The following is a 19028-nucleotide window of genomic DNA, read 5'->3' on the forward strand; positions in this document are numbered from 1 at the left end:
ACAATAAAGAAAAAAGGAAATCAAGAAGAAAAGAAGCATGAGTGGATGAGATAGAGCGAACAACTATATTGTAGAGCAGAAGTCAGCCAGCATTTTTCTGGAGAACAACAACAAAAAGAAAACAGATAGTAAATATTTCAGGCTTTGCAGGATGGATGGTCTCTGCCATAACTACTCATGCCTTCATTAGAGTGTGAAGGTTGTGAAAGCAGCACAGACAGGACATAAGCATATGGGCATAGCTACCTGTGTTCCAGTAAAACTTATTTACAAAAGCAGGCCAGAGGGGTATAGTTTGCTGACCCTGTTTTAGTGTGTTGATTGATGAGATTCAGTCAATATAGATGACAAACTCACCTGGTGTGTTAGTCAGGATTCTCCAGAGTAACAGAGCCAATGGGAGATATATGTATACAGGGGTGGGCAAAAGTAGGTTACAGTTGTTGGTATGGAAAATACAGTAATTAATAAATTCTAATACAAGAATAAATTATGTGTTTCACATACAGCTGTAAACCTACTTTTTATCACTCTGCCTGCACACACACATACACAGACATACACACACAGATTTATTATGAGGAATTGGCACATGTCATTGTGGAAGTAACAAGCCCCAAGATCTTCAGGGTGAATCAGCAAGCTGGAGACCCAGGAGAACTGATGAGTTAGCTTCATCGAAGTCTGAAGGCCTGAAAACCAAGAGGACCATTGGTGTGGTTTCAGTCTATAACTTCACAGGCTTGCAACCCCAAAACGCCAATATTCCAATTGGAGTCCAAAGGCAGGAAAAAGCCAACATCCCAACCTAAAGGCAATTAAGGCAAAAAAAAGTTTCTTACTCAGGGAGGGCCAGCCTTTTTTTTTTCTATTCAGGCCTTCAACTGATTGGATGAGGCCCACCCACAATGAGAGGGCAATCTGCTTTTCTCAATCTATAGATTTAAATGTTAATCTCTTCCCCAAACACCCTCACAGAAATACCCAGAATAGTATTTGACCAAATATCTGGGTACCTTGTTGCCCAATCAAGTTGACACATAAAATTAATTGTCACCTCTGGCCAAGTTCTGTCTTGATCCTAGGGCTGGAAGTTGCCAGATAAGCATAAAGTCCCAGCTTCACTGAGGAGGCAGACCTGAAAAACAATTTGAATGTGAGAGATTTGTTAAATTTCTGGAAGAGTTGAAGGATGAACACAAACTTTTGAAATATGAGCTGGACAAGGCCTTCAGAATCATTAAGCCCAGATTTTTCAGATAAGAAAGCTAAGGGTTAGAGAGTTCTGAAACAAAATTACATAAGGGTTAAAAATAAAATTATGCACCACAAGTTTTAAATGTAATCATAGAAGTATGAACAGGAGAGACCTGACTAAACTGCATCTGGTTCATATACAAATATAACTCTAGGGAGTTTAGTTTATGACAGCTCACTGTCAGTTAATAGCTTGATGCAGGTCCCAACAATGGTTTTGCAGCCTCGACATGATTCAGTGAAAGAAGGGTGCTCTAATTAAGGGAAATTATATTTCCACCTCACTTTGCCCAGGCAAAGAACTACTGCTAGGGAGGATAATGGCTGTCACTCACTGAGCATCCTCCATGGCCAGGCCAGGGCATGTGCTGGGCATTTCTGGCACCACATCGCTGACCCTCCTAATAACCTGCTAAGGTTGCTGCTGTGGTGGTGATGAAACTTCAGACTATTTTAATATAGAAACATAACTTTTGCTTTTCTTTCCTTTCTTTACTACACCAGCTAGATTTGAAGTTTAAGCCCATCCCATTCCACCAACTGAGAGGAGGTAACCTATCTTTCCATTGACTTGAACTCTTGTGCCCAGGAGCCTGGGAGCTGAGCAAAGAGGAGTTGTCCAAGGAAACAAAGGGATCTCTACCCAGGAAGAGTGGGGGGACAGAGCATTGTGAAAAGGACCATTTGAGCATTCAGAGTGGGAACCTCCACTCAAGAAAGCATACCCATCACTATCCTGAGAGACTATGCTGGCCAAGGGGAACTTCACTTCACTGGAAGCCACCCAACATGTGATCAAGATCATTCTTTGTTTTCTTCTGATTCATACTGGAACCATTGAGCCCACATATGCCTGTACAGATGGGGATTAATCTGAACCAGTCAAGAATGCCTGAGTTTACACAGTAATGACTGTCTCATTATAGTGTTTCATCCCCATTTTCAGATGATGGTGCTGAGGTTCCAAGGTGAATGTACAAGCAGAGCCTAGGTATGAACCATTGTTTGACTCCAAAACATATGCTTTGTCCACTTTTTAATACTCTCTTGATAAAACAGAGTGTGTCCAAATGAGAGTGTCTAGGAGACTAAAGATGCAGAGCCTATAGGAGACTGTGGAAGACAGGGAGGAACCTGGTTTCTCCTTTTTAATATTTAAAGGTTTACCATCTGGAAAAATAAAGTATTCTGTGTTATCCATGAGTAGACGCTGGATTAACTAGAAGTCACAAGGAGATAAATTTAGGTGACAGTAGTAGAGGGACCCAAAATGAAATTGACTTCCTTCCTAGGCAGTGAGATATCCACCACTAGAAGTGTGCAAGCAGATGCTGAGCGAGCAGGTCAGGAATGTGGAACACTGAGTAGAAGACGGGGTCTCGCTCTCTGCAGTCTTTCCCTCTGCTAACATTCTATAATGCTAAGGCAGGAATTTGGCAGAACCTCTGAACCTTGTCTGGTTTCTGGTTCCATGTTCCATGGTTCTGCTCACCAAGAACAGCCAAAGCTCATCACCAACATGTGTCCCTTGGAGATGCCCCATCCCTGGTCTGCTCATCTTCACTCACTGGGGCCCACGGCTAGTGCATCAGCCCAGCTCCCCACTATCCTGAGAGCTCACGAGGTTGGGGAAAGAGGACAGATCTACCCAGATCTGCCCAGTTAGAGTGTGAAAGGTGCCTTAGAAGTGGTGCGGTGGGGGCTGGAGGGGGTCGTTGGAGGGACTGCTGGGAGAGGGAGGTGTGGGCCCATAGGAGGAATGAGTGATGTGAGGGGGGAGGAGTGAGGAGGGTGCTAGTGTGACATTTGTGGCCAGAGGCTCTGGGGAGTGGGCACCCTAGGGTGAGAGGGTGAAGGAATGCACAAGCCCTGAAAGTGTGTACGAACTTCACATCCTTGGTCCTGACCCCTGCAGAGCTCTGATGTCACCACCGCATGGGAGAAATGGCACCATAGAGCCTCCCCTTCTTCTTTGAAGACCAACCTCCAAATGCACCAAATCACTGTGTCTAAGCCATGTGGGCACAACCTCCCCTGCAGAATCTTGCACTGGCTTCAAGTTCAGCTGTGTGTGTGGGGCGGGGGGGGGGGGGGGGAGCTGTGCAACCTTGGAAGGCACTCTACAACACTGCTATTCAAAGCCCAGATGTGCAGGGGGAAGGGCAGGCCTCCATCACCCATTGCAGTGGTGACCTGCAGATTCCAGGATTCTGGGCCATCCGTGCACCCACAGAAGCTAACACATGTCAGCCTCCATCAGAATTGCTTATTGTTCCTGCAAATGAAATATATGTCGATATTTCCACTTTCATACTTCACTTTCTAAATGGAATTAGGAAAAGGAGAAGATTCAGGAATGGGTCAGGTGAAGGGGCAGGTGCCATGCCTCATTCTATGCTAAGTGAGGGCCATCTCCTCCCATATCTCTTCCCCCAGACGTGAACTGCTCCTCTGCAGTGAAGGGCTGTAGCCAGATGGGATGAGTTTTAGATGATACTGAGACAGGGAGATGAAGAAAGCAGAATCCATGGTGGATTCATCCATGGAGGGGAGGAGAGACCGGGATCGTGGGGAAGCTGTGGGAAACTCGCATGGGGTTCTGGAAGAGCCTGTGGAACCAGACGCTGGACTGTGTGGAGTTGACAACTCCGTCATGGAAAGGGATTGCCAGCATTCCAGGTGCCCAGCTTCAAAGGCCCATTTCATGACCACAAATGAGAGTGTTCTGTAATCAGCCCACCTGTCACCCACTTTTGCAAATATTTTTATTGTGCTCACATTCTATTCACAAGGGAAATGGTGGTACAGAGCTGTTTGCCCACCACAAATCTGTCCAACGGAATGATTAATGAATCCTCAGCTTCAGGAGCATAAAGATGCCGGGGACGATGGGACACCTGGGGGACCTGCTCCTGGAGGACTTGCCTTCCTCCTCCTCTTCCTCCTTCAGCTCATCCTCTCCAAATGTGGGTGGTGGGCAGCACTTCCCAACTGTGAGGTTTCCGCACTGACAGAACCAGGGAAAAAAACAGGAAAGGAGCAAGAAAGGCTGCTTTCCATCTCCCCACAGAGTCTAGGGCCTCTGGCCCACAGCTTTCCACCTCTCCGTCCCCTTCCCCACTTCAGTTCCAAACTGTGAAGTCCCTTTACTTTCCCCAGACCTCTTCTTACCTCATCCGAGGGAGAGTGAGGACAGCGTGTGGCAGCCACTCCTCATTCTCTCGGCCTCCTGATTTAAAGCCTCACTTACCTGAGCCACGTCATGAGCATGGAGACTTTGAGTGGAATGTAAATATCGATATTATTACAAGGAGCTAATTTGTCTTTTAGATTCATGCTCAGGACACACTGCACAAATTTTGGGTTTTCTCTCCTAACACATGCTTTTATAATAATCATGAGAAAGAAATATTCTCTTTCATTTTTGGTTTCTCTCTAAAATTTTCCACCCAATAGTCTATTGCTGAAATAGCAGCAATGTATTCATACTTCTGTCCCTTGAATTTCCCACGTAGCACTGTGTGCTGGAATTGCTCCATGTTAGATCTGCAGAAGGAGAGCTATGGTTCTACTTCACTCCCATTAATGGCTGCAGAGTATCCTACTATCTGCTCTAATTTATTCTATCACTTCCATATTCATGGGCATTGAGGTCATTTTCAGACTTTTGGTATTTTAGACAATATACAGTGAATATATACATATATACATAAACATGTATGTATGTATGTATGTTTCAGCATATGTGCAAGCATATCCACAGCATAAATTCCTAAAAGTGAAACAGTGGAATTGTTGGGTCAAAGGATATGCTCATTTAACATTTTTATAGATAAATATAGCTGGATAGAGTATAAATCATAAATATAAATCTTATCGATAGTTTGCGAAAGTAAACCCTAGAAATTAATAAAGGAGAAGAGATACATATACCCTCTCTCACATCTTTTTACTTTCCCTAGACATTTTAGTTTACAAGCCATTTATTTCTATTTAGATGGCCTCTATTTGGGAGATTAAATAGAATTTTCTGGAATAATTGGAATATTTGATGTAGGAAAGTTTGCAGACTAATAAATGGACAATAGTGCCTTGAGAGATCAGCCTCTAACTAGCTATTCCCAGTTATTTTCTTCCCGCTCAGTCTGTGCCTGGCTTGATATAAGCACTCAAAAAATATTTGATGAATAAAAGAGTGTGTGAATGAATGAATGAATAATATAACTATGAAGACTGCTCAAGGATCCAAGGTCAGTGTTTAGATTTGGCCACTATCATCTCGTTTCAGTGGCACCCTGGTGAATCAGTAGCCTGTAAGTCTATGAGACTCAGTTTAGCCACTTTATATGTGGATCTACAGGCTTTTGGTTATCATTTCAAAAATCAAGTATATGTTGATAGTCTCAGGAGCCAAGAATAATAGGTTAATATCCATATGCTGATGTATTTTGGAGTCAAATCAAGATCATTCAGTTCCTAAATGCTGCATGATGTAGCAGAAAGGAGTTTGGACGTGGAGAGGCTCTGAAAATGGGTTCTGGTTTGACCTACCACCCAACACTGAACACAGAGACCAAGTGAACTGTGGCTGTGGCGACTACCAGTCCTTTTTCTCTTGGAACAAAGGAGATTGAGCTGCAAATCTCGTTTGTTAGAAATATTAAAAATGAATATAGTTGATAGTTATGTGACTTGAAGTGAGTAGGTTTCTCCGAGCTTCAGTTCCCTCATCTGTGAAATGGGGATAAAATGTCCTTGTCATGGTAAAGCCAATGCAGATACTACACTCACGTAAAACACATGTAGCTAGCATCTTTTCTTCCAGTGTCTGGTCTGATCCTCTTCATATCCTCCGCTGCCAACTGGACATAAGAGGGGAATAAAATGTAATTCAACGCCCTGGCAATCAGCCCAACCCAACACAACAGTTTCTTTAGTTCATGCCGGCTCTTACATAAACACCCAATCTTGCAGTTCCGCTCCCTCCCATTTCTCCTTTCCAGATGGCGGGCCTTTGGGGAGCTTCCTGTGGCATTAAGATACATCTGGGCGTTCCCTGTACTATCGCCTGACTCCTCTGGTCTCTTCTTTCTGCCCGGTGGCAGGGTGGCCTCCTGCCATCTAACTGTGATATCTACCTCTCATATTTCTGTCTATTCTCTTGGCTAAATCAGAGCCTGGTGGACCACCTCTGCTGACATGGACTTAGTTTGGGCCCTTACTGGAACTGTGAACCCCTAAAATCTGTGGCTCCCATTCAATTCCTGGACTAAGAAGCCGGCCTCATAGTCCTTAGTTACAGTTTCACTTGACCCCAATCACTGTGAATCCATCTCCTCATGAGTCCACCTTCTCACTCCCACCTGCTCCCTCAATCTCTCCAGTCTAACTCTAAGCAGACTGGATATATTTTAGGGTCACATTTCTCTCACTTAAAAAATATATAGGATCTAGAGGTGGATCCATGGAGTCATCAAGGATCCAGATTGCCTATGTTTGTGCTTTGGTGGGTATGTTTCTACACCCAGGATCACCTCATGGTACAGGATGGCAGCTGAAGCTCCTGCCATTGTGTCCAACTCCAAGCAATACGAAAAAGTATGGGGAGTATATCTCTGATGGGTCAGCTTCCTTTAAGGATCCATATCAGAAGTTCCACTCACACTTTTGCTTACATTTCATCATCTATAATTCAGTTCTTTGGGCATATCTAGTTGCAACGTAGTCTTTCTGCTCCTAAATTTGGATTCTGATACTTAGAAAGAGAAAAGAATGGATAGTAGGGAGAAAGCCAGTCATCCCTGCTGACCAGCAGAAACCTCTACATCCATTTCAACCTATTCCAGGCTCCAGAGTTCTCACTCAGGGTTTCTCTCTGCCTTGCGGCCCGGCAGCCCAGGGTGTGGTTTATTCTTCAAGGCACTATTCATGAGACCCACACAAGGTGTTTCAGCAGGATCTCTCTGTCACCTGGACCTAATAGTGCTCCCTCACCCCACCATTAACACACGTTCATATATTCCCTGGACTCCGGCCAGAGGAAGCGAGTCAGGATCTGCACGTTGCCACCACGTCTTTCCCCTGTCCTATCCCCTTCTCTTCCACAACCCTCGGGGATGGGAAGGATAGGATTCCCTCCTCCTTTTCCTTTCTATCCTTGACCTTCCTGTATCACATCCCACAACCCTGCCTCCCTTCCCCAGATGCAGTGTGGGAGGGAATGGCTGCTGGGCATTATGGGGGAGAAAAATAAAATGCACAGGCTTAACATTTTGAACATATTACCCCTGGCACACCTACATTCCTTCTTATTTATTGAGCACATGGTAAGCAAATAGGCCTTCTAATGAAGAATAGGGTTGTCACGGGAATCAAATAAGCTAAAACATGGCAATCTCTTGTCCCAATGTGTGGCATGCTGTACATGCTTAGCCAACATTGGCCATTACTGTTATGCTTTCATTTAAATAGCATCGCACAGTCTGCCTCAGTCTTCACTCATTTTTTTGGTCTCCCCCAGACGAACATGCTGTGTGCACGGCTCCGTCTCGCAGAAATGGCATTATGTTTCTCCACAGCATTTTCTGTTTTGCTCTGTTTTGAACCCCATTTTCTGGAAGTGGGGACCTTTTCTTTCCTGAGGAAAGGAGGAACGACTCAGAGACCTGACTCCTAATTTACTTTGTTCCTGGAAGCCGTGGCACTGAGCCCGCCACCGTTCTCCGGGGGAGGGGGCTAATTGGAAGAGGAAAGATTGATGAAGGTCAGTGTGGATGGCGATGTGGAATTACGGCTGGAGGCTGGGTCAGCTGAAGTCAGGCCTTTCCATACTGCACCTCATTGTGCGGCTCCAAATGATTTCCTAGCCCGGTGACCCCCACACTTCGTGTTCCTTCTGTAATGGCAGCTCAAGAGAGCATGTGAGTTAAGTAAGGCAAGATGAGAATTGATCTATTGACAGTCAATCAGGGGGGTGGCCTGGTGGGTCTGAGAGGGAGTTGCCAGAGGCCCTGCACTGTAATTGCACTGAAATAGATTTGAAAAAGCGTCCGGAGGAAAATGAGGCGAACACTGTTTGCTCTGGTGCCTTTGGGCCTCAGCGCCCACCAGCTGCATGGGGTTTCCTCGGGTTGAGAAGGAAACCCCCAGAGATGTGGGGCTGCAATCGAGTAGGCCGCTGTAAAGTAGGAAAATATGAATGAGCCAATTTGTAGAGAAACATAGTTCAGATACTTTCAAGTACAACACACTGACATCCAACAAAAATGTAAACAAATACTCTAAACAGCCTCAGGAAATGTCCCCGCAGGGCTCAGCCCTGCCCAGCCAGGGGTGTCTCCACCAGCAACCAGGGGGATTCCTGAGGAACAGAGAGGAGCAGAAAGGTTGAGGGAACTGAGGAGAGTTGCTGAGGGGTCCCCAGCAGCCCGGAGTGGGGCTCTCAAGTCTTCAGGCAGATCTGTTGCCTCTAGTCTCCCAGACAAAGAAGCTGCATGAGGCATGGTTAGCCAGGCCTGGAAGGATCCCTGTCAGTTTCACATTTCACAGAGGGCAGTGTGTCTGGTAGGAAAAGACTCTCCTGGTGATGCCTGAAATTCCTCTACTCTGGGAGAAAACAAGAGGAGGGCGTGAATGTTGGTGGAACTGGAACCAACATTAGGGACAAGTCAGGGAATGGATTTGGGAAATACCAGATGAAGGCCTTGGCTTCCTAGTTGAATATATATATAAATTCCTAGTTGAATCTATATATATAAAAAGCCAGCGACCAGAATGCTGTAAAGACAGGAAGGACTGGTTGCTATGACGCCCACTGTGGCCAATGAATTGGGGGTGGGGCCAGTCAGCCAACCTGATCGGCCTCTCCCACCCCAATCAGCCAGCAACCCCTCCCCCAGCCGGCCCTACACCTGATTGTCCCCCTACCCCAACAGGGGGTGGGGCAGCTGGCCAACCTCCTGCAGCCCCTCCCCCTGGCCAGCCCGCCCCTGATCACCCCACACACACCATGATTGGCCCCCCCACCCCAAACAGGGGCAGGGCCAGCTGGCCAACTGCCTGCAGCCCCTCCCACCCAGCCAGCTCCACCCCCAATCATCCCCCCCACCCCAATCAGGGATGGGACCCACCAGCCAATCTCCCTAGGCCCCTCCCCCAAGCCGCCCGGCCCTGATCAGGCCTCCAATCTAGGCGGGCCAGCCAGCTAACCTCCCGCTGTCTCCTCCTCCCAATAGGCCCAGCCCTGACCCACCCCAATTGGGGCCAGGCCAGCCAGAGCCCACCCAGGCATGAATTCCTGCACTGGGCCTCTAGTCTATAATAATAAAAGCATATATGCTAATTAGGTCAGACGTCCTTCCAGGACGCAGCCAGGACTATAGCTGCGGGATCGAGGCAGCTGCCCACGGCTGCAAGGGAGAAATCGAGGCAGCCACTGCAGCTGCAAAGGCCTACTCTTGCATGAATTTCATGCATTGGACCTCTAGTACTTAATAACAACTGACAATAATAACTACTTACATACATCATCTCATTAATTCACACAGCAAACATGTGAAGCAGGTAATATTATTACCACCACTTGACAGATGAGGAAATTGAGGCACAAAGAGATTAGGAAATTTACCTAAAGTTATAGATTTTGTAAGCGGTAAAGTTAAGATTTGAACCTGAGGAGTCTGACTCCGGAGACCCATGTTATCGCAGGAATACATCCTACAACCTATATTTGTCATACCAAAACTCCCAACAGTAAAATGGATAATCGTTTTAACATTAACTATAAAGTGCTACATTAGCATACATTTCCACAAGGTAATTTTCAGAGTTAATTATACAATATTCAATTCTACTCAGGGCCATCCTTTTATAAGTGAGTTAAATTTTTCCCAACATTTTAAAATAATTGCCTTTGATTTGTGTCTTTAGCTCAGGTCCACCTTTTTATTTTTAAAAGCCAGTGTCCAGGAGAAAAGCTCAGAGGCACCAAAGAACGGCGAGTTACCTTGAAGTTGCATTCTGGCCCCCCCTCTGTGGGCCTCCCCTCTGACAGCCTGGGCTGGGCCCCCCGCGGCGCCCTCTACAGAGCCTGGCGCTGCGCAGGAGCTGGGGGTGAAAAGCTGGGACAGAATCCGAGGGCAGTTTAGACTCACATTTTCACTCACGGACTCTGAGAGCTACCTCGGAGTAGCTGTCGTTTTCTCTAAGAAATTTTGGCTTTATTGCCTGAAATAAAAATAGCCTAAGCTATTTTGTGTTCATATTTTACGACTCATTGTGAGAATTAATATTTCATAAGAAAATTATTTTGATTCAAAATGTGACTTTTAAAAGGTTTATGGTATTCTTTAAGTGTAACTTTTATTATGCCTTGGGGCCAGCAGCTTTTCTCGAAGAATATACTGTAGTTATGGATGTCTTGTACCCCTTGTGAATTTCCCTTCGTGTTCTGAGGCTGAAACGAGAGAAATTATTTTCTGTACATAATTCACTCCCTTCTTTCCACCTCTACCCCTCCTTTTCCCTGGCTGCCTTTTTTTCTTTCCATGTGAAATACATAAAATAACCACCATTGCCAGTGAAAGAAATGTTTTAAAAACTAGGTCCTGTTTTAACCAAGCCAACGTTAAGTTAAAAGGATGGGAAGCTAATCCTTAAGACCTGGGTAGGAAGATGTGGAAAACTGTACTCCCGGTTCTACCCCAATCTCATGCCCTTCCCTCCTAACCATTCTTTTTCTTCCTTCTTCCCTGGTCTATATTGAAATAATTGATCTCCTTTTCAGCCTCCCACATGATGGAGAGGCCGGCACTGACCTTCAGCTGAAGTAGCTGCCTGATGCCCTTCCAGAGGACCTAGAAGGCCAAAGTCCCCAAACTAAAACCAGAGGTGCTGCAGTTCCTGCATCAGTTAGTTAATGATGCAGAACAGACCGCCCCAAATTTAACGGCTTAAAACAGAAACTGCTGGTTATGTCTCATGGTCTATGGATTGGGTGGAGGGGCTAGCTGATTGGAGGCAGGTTTGCCTGATTTCAGTGGGGCTCTGTCACCCATATGTTGTCAGCTAGAGGGCCAGCTGGGCTAAATGCCCTTTTCTGAGACCACTCAGCTCTCCTCCACGTGTCTCTCACACCCTTTGCAGGCTGGCCCAGGGCTCCAAGAGGGAAAGAGGAAGTGAGCATGTACTTTTCAAGCTCCCACTTCAACGGGTTTGTTAACATCCCATTGGCCAAGCCAAGTCACATGGCCAAGCCTGGGATGAAAGTAGGAGGGGACCAAGAGTTACAGGGCAGAGAGCCTAATACAGAAAGACCAGTATGTAGGCCATTCATGCAACTAAGCTGTGAGAGTTCCCAATTAAAACTTGAAACTGGGCAAAAAGGGACATTTTGCAAGCAAAATACAGTCAACCCTCATTATTTGCAGATTCCCTATTTGAAAATTGGCCTACTTGTTAGAATTTGTTTGTAACCACAAAATCAATGTGGGGGTCCTTCCACAGTCGTTCCTGTGCGTGCTCAAAGCAGTGACAATGTTGAATGGCCCAGCGCACATGTTTCCTGTGCTGAGGGCGAACAAGATGACGCTCTGTGTCAGCTCGCATACTGCAGGCAAGCGTCCTTTTCGCGGGATGCTTAGTGCCACGTTTTTGCATGTTTGTGCTGTTTATTGGTGACTGCGCTGTGTAAAGTGGTCCCCACGTGTAGTGCTGAAGTGCTAACTGGCATTCCTGAGCACAAGTAGGCTGTGACGTGCCTTAAAAAGATATACTACACATGAGCTATGCTTGGTTCAGGCATGAGTTACAGAGCTGATGGCCATGAGCTCAATGTTAATGAGTCAACACTATTAAATTAGGTGTCTTTATACAGACACCTAAAGCAAAGTTATGCATTTATTGATGGATGAAAATGTGATCGAAGCCTCACAGGAACCTAACCCCGTATTTCAATATGGTTCAATATTCACTAATTCAGTGTCTGCAGCAACAATATAGAACATAATTGCCTCAAATAATGAGAATCAACTGTGCTCCCATTTATTTTGAGCATAATAATTCTTAAAAATGTTTAAAGAGCAAAAGTTATATGCTCATCACTATATTATTATTGCACACTTCTAAAAAGCAAAACAAAACCAACTCTTTCACATAAACACCTATGCGGGCTTACATAAAACAATCTTTTCTTCTAAGCAAAACATTTTCAGAGTGCACCAACTAGGTGGTAAAGGGACCATATTAGCGCAATTCCTGGTGACATTTGGCAAATGGTACTGAGCTTCTCCTATGAGTAACTCTAGCTGAGGCTTAATTCTGTAGTAAATGGATGAAAACTCTGAAAGAATAATAGAGATTCCAGAGAGTAAAATGGGATTCAAATGTGTTTATGAGTCTTTTTAAATGAAGATACTGAGCAAGAAAGAAAGGCTCAGTCACAAAATTATTCACAGAATGAAAGCCAAGGAAAGCCAGGAATACCATTCCTAGGAATGCATCTATTGTATGTGGAAGTTCAAAGGCATTTTGTCTTGTTACAGCACACGGTATCCCCAAAGAACTTGGAGCCCCAAATTTGAACTTCGATGTTGGGTGTGGTGAAACGGTTAGAGAATATCCTGTTAAAGCTTAGCCTCTGCAATCGGTCAGACCAGGGTCTAGGTCCGGCTCCCTTTATTGGCTGGGTGACATGGCAAAAGGCACTCCCTCCGTAGGTCCCAGTTTCCTTATTTATAAAGCAGAAGTAATAAGAGCAATAACATGGACATAACCAGACATGTTATGGATGCTGGTGAGACTCCTGGCCCCCTGCTGGGAGTTCTCCACACATCGCCTCATTTACTCCTCACAACTGTCCTTCAAGTGGCTGCTGTCGTCCCCATCTTCTGCACCAGAAAGTAGAGGCAGAGAGAAGTTAAACAATCTTGCCTAGAATTTGAGTTGGCAGAGTCAGAATTCGATCCTAGGCATCTGGCTCTAACTTCCTCATCCTTTTGTTTGTCAAAGTTAAGCGAGATAATGCATGGAAAATGTCCAGCACAGTGCCAGGCATGGATCTCTTTAAATAAGAGTGTCCTCCATCCCTCACTCCCACTACCAACAGATCTGCAACACGGAGAGGCCATGTAGGTGCTTTGTGTGGGGACTCTGTTTACACTGAATTCTACTCCAGTTGAAAGCACCACGGGAAGGAATCTCACCTCACCAGGAAAAGCATTCCAAATAACCCCCTGGAGAAATTTCTACTTATCTTCGTGAATGGAAGCTAATAAATATAAGGTTGGGAGATCAGATCCAAGATTGGTGTTTTTAAAACCTCTCCCTTTGAGGTTAAAACTTTCAAAGGTTTACCGAAACCCTTCTTGAAACTGTTTAATCTATATGATATTCTAACTTTATATTTTGTCTTAGATGCAACAATCATGTTTTTATGAAAACATATTAAATACAGAGTGAAACCTGCTGGATAAGCCAACCTTCTGACAAACTGAAGCAAAACACACTTTGGTATCTTCTGGATTTTAATTCCATGTTGTAGGAAGGGAACTAGAGAGAGAGCAAAGCTATCTAGATACCATTTCACTCACATAATTTTCTTTCCTATTTTAATCCTGTTTTATCAAATTACCACAGTCAAGTTCTCCTAGTCCTGCACTTTAAGATTGAACAGACATAGGTTGTAAGCAAGAATTACTGGTTGTAGACAGAGAGAGACAAATATCACACGACCTCACTTCTGTGTGGAATCTAATGAACGAAATACACTGACAAACAAAACAGGTCCAGGGGCATGGACGCATGGAACAGACTGACAGATTTCAGAGGGGAGGGGGAGGGAGAAGAGGGAATGGAGATTAACCAAAGAACATATATCCATATGTGCATAGTCCATGGACACAGGCAATACTGTGGTGAAGTTCTGGGGTGGAGAGGGGGGAGGGTTCAGGGTGGAGGGGGTCAATGGGAGGGGGGAAGGGGGTCATCTGTAATACTTTCAACAATAAAGATAACTTTTAAAAAAAAGAATCAAAACAGAATCTTAAGGACATTCAGGAATTAAAAGCATGTTCCCCAAAAGGAGAAAATGACTGACCTCAGCCTTCTCCGCGGCAACATTCAATGCAAGAAGTTGGTGAAACAATATCTTGAGAATTCTGATGGAGAAAATGTGTGGCCCAAGAAATATTTGCTTGCCCGGCCAGTGTGGCTCAGTGGTTGAGCGTCGACCTATAAACCAGGAGGTCACGGTTCAATTCCCGGTCAGAGCACATGCCTGGGTTGTGGGCTCAATCCCCTAGTCCAGGGCATGCTGGAGGCAGCCAATTAATGATTCTCTCTCATCACTAATATTTCTATCTCTCTCCCACTCCCTTCCTCTCTGAAATCAATAAAGAAGAAAAAAATACTTGCTTTATGTCTAAAGGTAACAGATAGTTTTAATGATGCAAAGTTATAACATAGCACTTATGAACCCTTCTTTTAAAAAAAAAAAGATAAAATCAAGCCAACCCAAAGATAAGTAAAAATGTTTGAAGTCACATGAACAGGAAAGCCATGGATGAAGGGATTGTTGGTGACCACTGGGTAAGTAGTTACATTTCCAGAGCTCAGATCTGTATGTTGTAAATCTTGGTAATACAAAAAATAATAATAATAAGTGAGAGAGGAGAAGAAGCTGGAAGGAAATGTGAAATATAAATTTTCCTCCTCTTTCATGATGAGGAATAAAACTGTACAACATTGATAACACAAGAATCAGAGGTTAAACTTATCAAAGTTTTAAATATTTTAAATAAAAATTCTATTTAAGGCAACAGTATAAACAGAGAATGTAGATATACTATGACCAAATAGTGATAAAATTATGTGCAACAAATATATGTTATAGAAAATAGATGTTAATGAGATCAATCTGCATAATAAAAGAAATAGACTCTCAGTCTGGATTGCAAAACCCATCTATTTATAATGCTAATAGTGAAAACATAGGAGGCCTGGGTAATAAATTTATTGTATATTCAGATAATAGAATATCTGACAATCATTAAGAAAGAACCAAATATATAAGATATGATGTGAATGAAGTTCAATATAAATTAATACAAAAATAGTCTAAGAATAATGCATAATGTTATTCCATTTGTATTTTGCAAGGATATATATTATACACACTCATATTTATACATTTGCCTCCATATGTATATACATATATGTATGCAGTTGCCTGTGTGTGTATTTTCAGTGTTACAGCAATGGGGAAACCAGGCCAGTGAGAAGGATCTACCCATAGGGGGAGTATTCTATCCCTGACATTGTTTAGAATTGCTGGTGCATGGTGCTAATAAAAAGCAGACTGACCTTTACAATATTTTATTATTTTCTACAATTTTTCTAACAATATACCTTCTTTTTTTTTTTTAATTAAATCTTTATTGTTCAGATTATTACATTTGTTCCTTCCCCCCTCCCCCATAACTCCCCTCCTCCCAGTTCCCGCCCCACCCTCCGCCCTCACTCCCCACCCACTGTCCTCATCCATAGGTGCACGATTTTTGTCCAGTCTCTTCCCGTATCTCCCACACCCCTTTCCCGCCCAGGAATAGTCAGTCCATTCCCTTTCTATGTCCCTGATTCTATTATAATCAACAGTTCATTCTGATCATCAGATTATTTATTCACTTGATTCTTAGATTCACTTGTTGATAGATGCATATTTGTTGTTCATAATTTGTATCTTTACCTTTTTCTTCCTCTTCCTCTTCTTAAAGGATACCTTTCAGCATTTCATATAATCCTGGTTTGGTGGTGATGAACTCCTTTAGCTTTTCCTTATCTGTGAAGCTCTTTATCTGACCTTCCGTTCTGAATGATAGCTTTGCTGGATAAAGTAATCTTGGTTGTAGGTTCTTGGTATTCATCACTTTGAATATTTCTTGCCACTCCCTTCTGGCCTGCAAAGTTTCTGTTGAGAAATCAGCTGACAGTCGTATGGGTATTCCCTTGTAGGTAACTGAGTTTCTTTCTCTTGCTGTTTTTAAGATTCTCTCTTTATCTTTTGCTCTTGGCATTTTAATTATGATGTGTCTTGGTGTGGTCCTCTTTGGATTCCTTTTGTTTGGGGTTCTCTGCGCTTCTTGGACCTGTAAGTCCATTTCTTTCACCAGGTGGGGGAAGTTTTCTGTCATTATTTCTTCAAATAGGTTTTCAATATCTTGCTCTCTCTCATCTTCTGGCACCCCTATAATTCTGATGTTGGTACGCTTGAAGCTGTCCCAGAGGCTCCTTACACTATCCTCGCATTTTTGGATTCTTTTTTCATTTTGATTTTCCGGTTGGATGTTTTTTGCTTCCTCGCATTTCAAATCATTGACTTGATTCTTGCGCTCCTCTGGTCTGCTGTTGGGCGTCTGTATAATATTCGTTATTTCAGTGCGTGTGTGCTTAATTTCTAGTTGGTTCCCCAACATAAGATCGAGGGTCTTATTAGTTTTCGTGTAGATCTCATTAAGTTTATCGGCAGCTTCTAAACAGTTCTTGAGAGACCTTAAAAGTGTGGTTCTGAACTCTATTTCTTCCATTGACAATTTTGTCCTGTTTCTTTGTCTCCGCATTTTGTTATGCTTCCTTGGTGCACCCCCTAGTGGTCTTTGTTCGCAGTCTTATAGATAAATCTTGATTGTTTTAGCTAATTCCAGGGAGGGTTTGACCTCCAGGCCAAGTGGCTATGAGAATCAGCTGTGTCGGCAGTGAGAGAACTTCTGTCCTCTAGGGAGGTGCTAATCTAGCCTTTGCCTGAGGCTATCTGGCAAATGCCTCTGTGCAGGGCTTGGGCGGGGCGGGTCGCACAGGATCAACAGGGTGGGCCAGAGAGAGCAGTTATGGCGGCTCTCAGTCCTGTCCCCAGGGGCTCTGCCTCTCTGAGTCCCAGCACCCGCTGCAAAGCTGGGAGAGAAAGCTGCACTCACTCTGACCGAAGCCAGACAGTCCCGCTTCTCCCGTTTGAGTCTGGGTCCCTAAAGACTCGCCCGGATCTGGTGCTCAGAGTCTGCGACTCCCTCCCGATTGAAAACAACAACCGCGCCCTCCGCCGCCAGCCCGCTCCGAGCACTCCGCACCTCAGAATTTGACTTCAGCACTGCGCCTCCTCTGAGTGTCCGTATGCGTTTCTCTTTCCTCCTAGTTGTAGGACTTCCACTCAGCCAGCGTTCCTGTGGTTCTGGGTGATGTCCCTTCCGTTTTTTGGTTTCACTTTTGAAGTAGTTGTTCAAAGCAGCAAACTCCGGCGTTAACCTATGCCGCCATCTTGGTTCTCCTCCACAATATACCTTCTTAATGTCTACATCTGGAGTGGACCACTCCACTTTCCTCACCCTTGATATGTCAGTGTGTGTGTAAGGAAGGTGTCTGGAATGGAAGACAAGTGTGTGTGTGTGTGTGTGTGTGTGTGTGTGTGTGTATTAGCTGGGATGATACACAACACATAGTTAATAGTGGTCACACCTATATACAACTAAAATTGGAGGCTATTTGAGAACAGAGATTATACAGGGGTAGGCAAAAGTAGTTTTACCATTGTTCATATGGAAAATAATATAACAATTAATAAATAATACAAGAAAAAAATGTCTCCCAATCTTGGCTATTGTAAATTTATCAACCAAAGGATTTGTATGCATGCATATAAGCATAACCACTAGCCACAGACAGTAGGGGGGTGAGGGCATGTGCTGGGGGGTTGGGGTGGCCAATGGGGGAAAAAGGAGACATATGTAATACTATATGTGATACTTTAAACAATAAAGAATTTTTTTAAAAAAGAATAAACTGTCTCATGTACTCACAACTGCAAACCTACTTTTGCGCACCCCTTATAAAGTTTTCTCTACCATATGAAAATTTTTAAATTGAAATGTATCTCTTCATAATATAGTTTTGTTTGTTTGTTTTTTAAATATATTTTTATTGATTTTAGAAAGGAAGTGAGAGGGAGAGAGTGATAGAAACATCAATGATGAAAGAGTCATTGATTGGCTGCCTTCTGCACACCCCCTACTGGGGATCAAGCCTGCAACCTGAGCATGTGCCCCGACCGGGAATTGAACCCATGACCTCTTGGTTCATAGATTGATGCTCAACCACTGAGACACACCAGCTTGGCCATAATATAGTTTTAACCAATAGTAAAAATAAGGAGGGTATAAAAGAATTGTACCTGGAAAGAGGCCATTGATTTAAATTGAACGCTCAATTTAGTTTGGTGCTCCTGCCAGATATAGCAAAAACGGAATACACATTGGGTTACATAGTGCTTATGTCAAATAAAAGAAAACATACTAGATCACCCCTGTTCCCACACCTAGCCCAGTGCCTGGCACACAATAAATAATCAATAAAAATTTGTTGGGAAAATTAATAAATTAATTCAGTCAAAGAAACTTTCCCCAGCAATGAATTCAGGAAATGTTCCTTGACTTGCATAATGAGCGACAATTTCAAAAACAGAAATGCAAAAGATACAGAAACAGTTGCAAAAATGACCTTTTGCTGCATCAACTCTCAGGACTTTCAAAAGCCTAACACCCCGCCTTCCCTGGTGCTAGAAGACCTTTCTTTGGGAGCTGGAAGCATCAGCAGGCTGGTTCCCAGACGCCTGAATTTACATGCAGCTGCTGCTTCGAGGATGTCGTGACGTGAGGTGGAGCATGTCCCTCAGACTGTGTCTGCCAAGTGACAGACGTCTCAAGCGGCCTTCAGCAATCGCTAGCCTGCAG

The 19028-nt window shown here is 44.0% G+C and overlaps 1 long non-coding RNA gene across 1 annotated transcript in view; it reads right to left on the minus strand.

The window, feature by feature from the left end:
- Positions 1 to 406: 406 nt before the first annotated feature.
- LOC132232438 (uncharacterized) overlaps positions 407 to 19028 on the minus strand; it is a 107640-nt gene continuing 89018 nt past the window's right edge. Inside the window, exons 2-4 of the long non-coding RNA XR_009452427.1 lie at positions 6049 to 6119; positions 1017 to 1138; positions 407 to 808 (exon numbers count right to left, since the gene is read on the minus strand). This is a non-coding gene — a long non-coding RNA (uncharacterized LOC132232438). The remainder of the gene's footprint in view (positions 809 to 1016; positions 1139 to 6048; positions 6120 to 19028) is intronic.

The sequence above is a fragment of the Myotis daubentonii genome, chromosome 4 (assembly GCF_963259705.1).
Source record: "Myotis daubentonii chromosome 4, mMyoDau2.1, whole genome shotgun sequence".
Taxonomy (NCBI): domain Eukaryota; kingdom Metazoa; phylum Chordata; class Mammalia; order Chiroptera; family Vespertilionidae; genus Myotis; species Myotis daubentonii.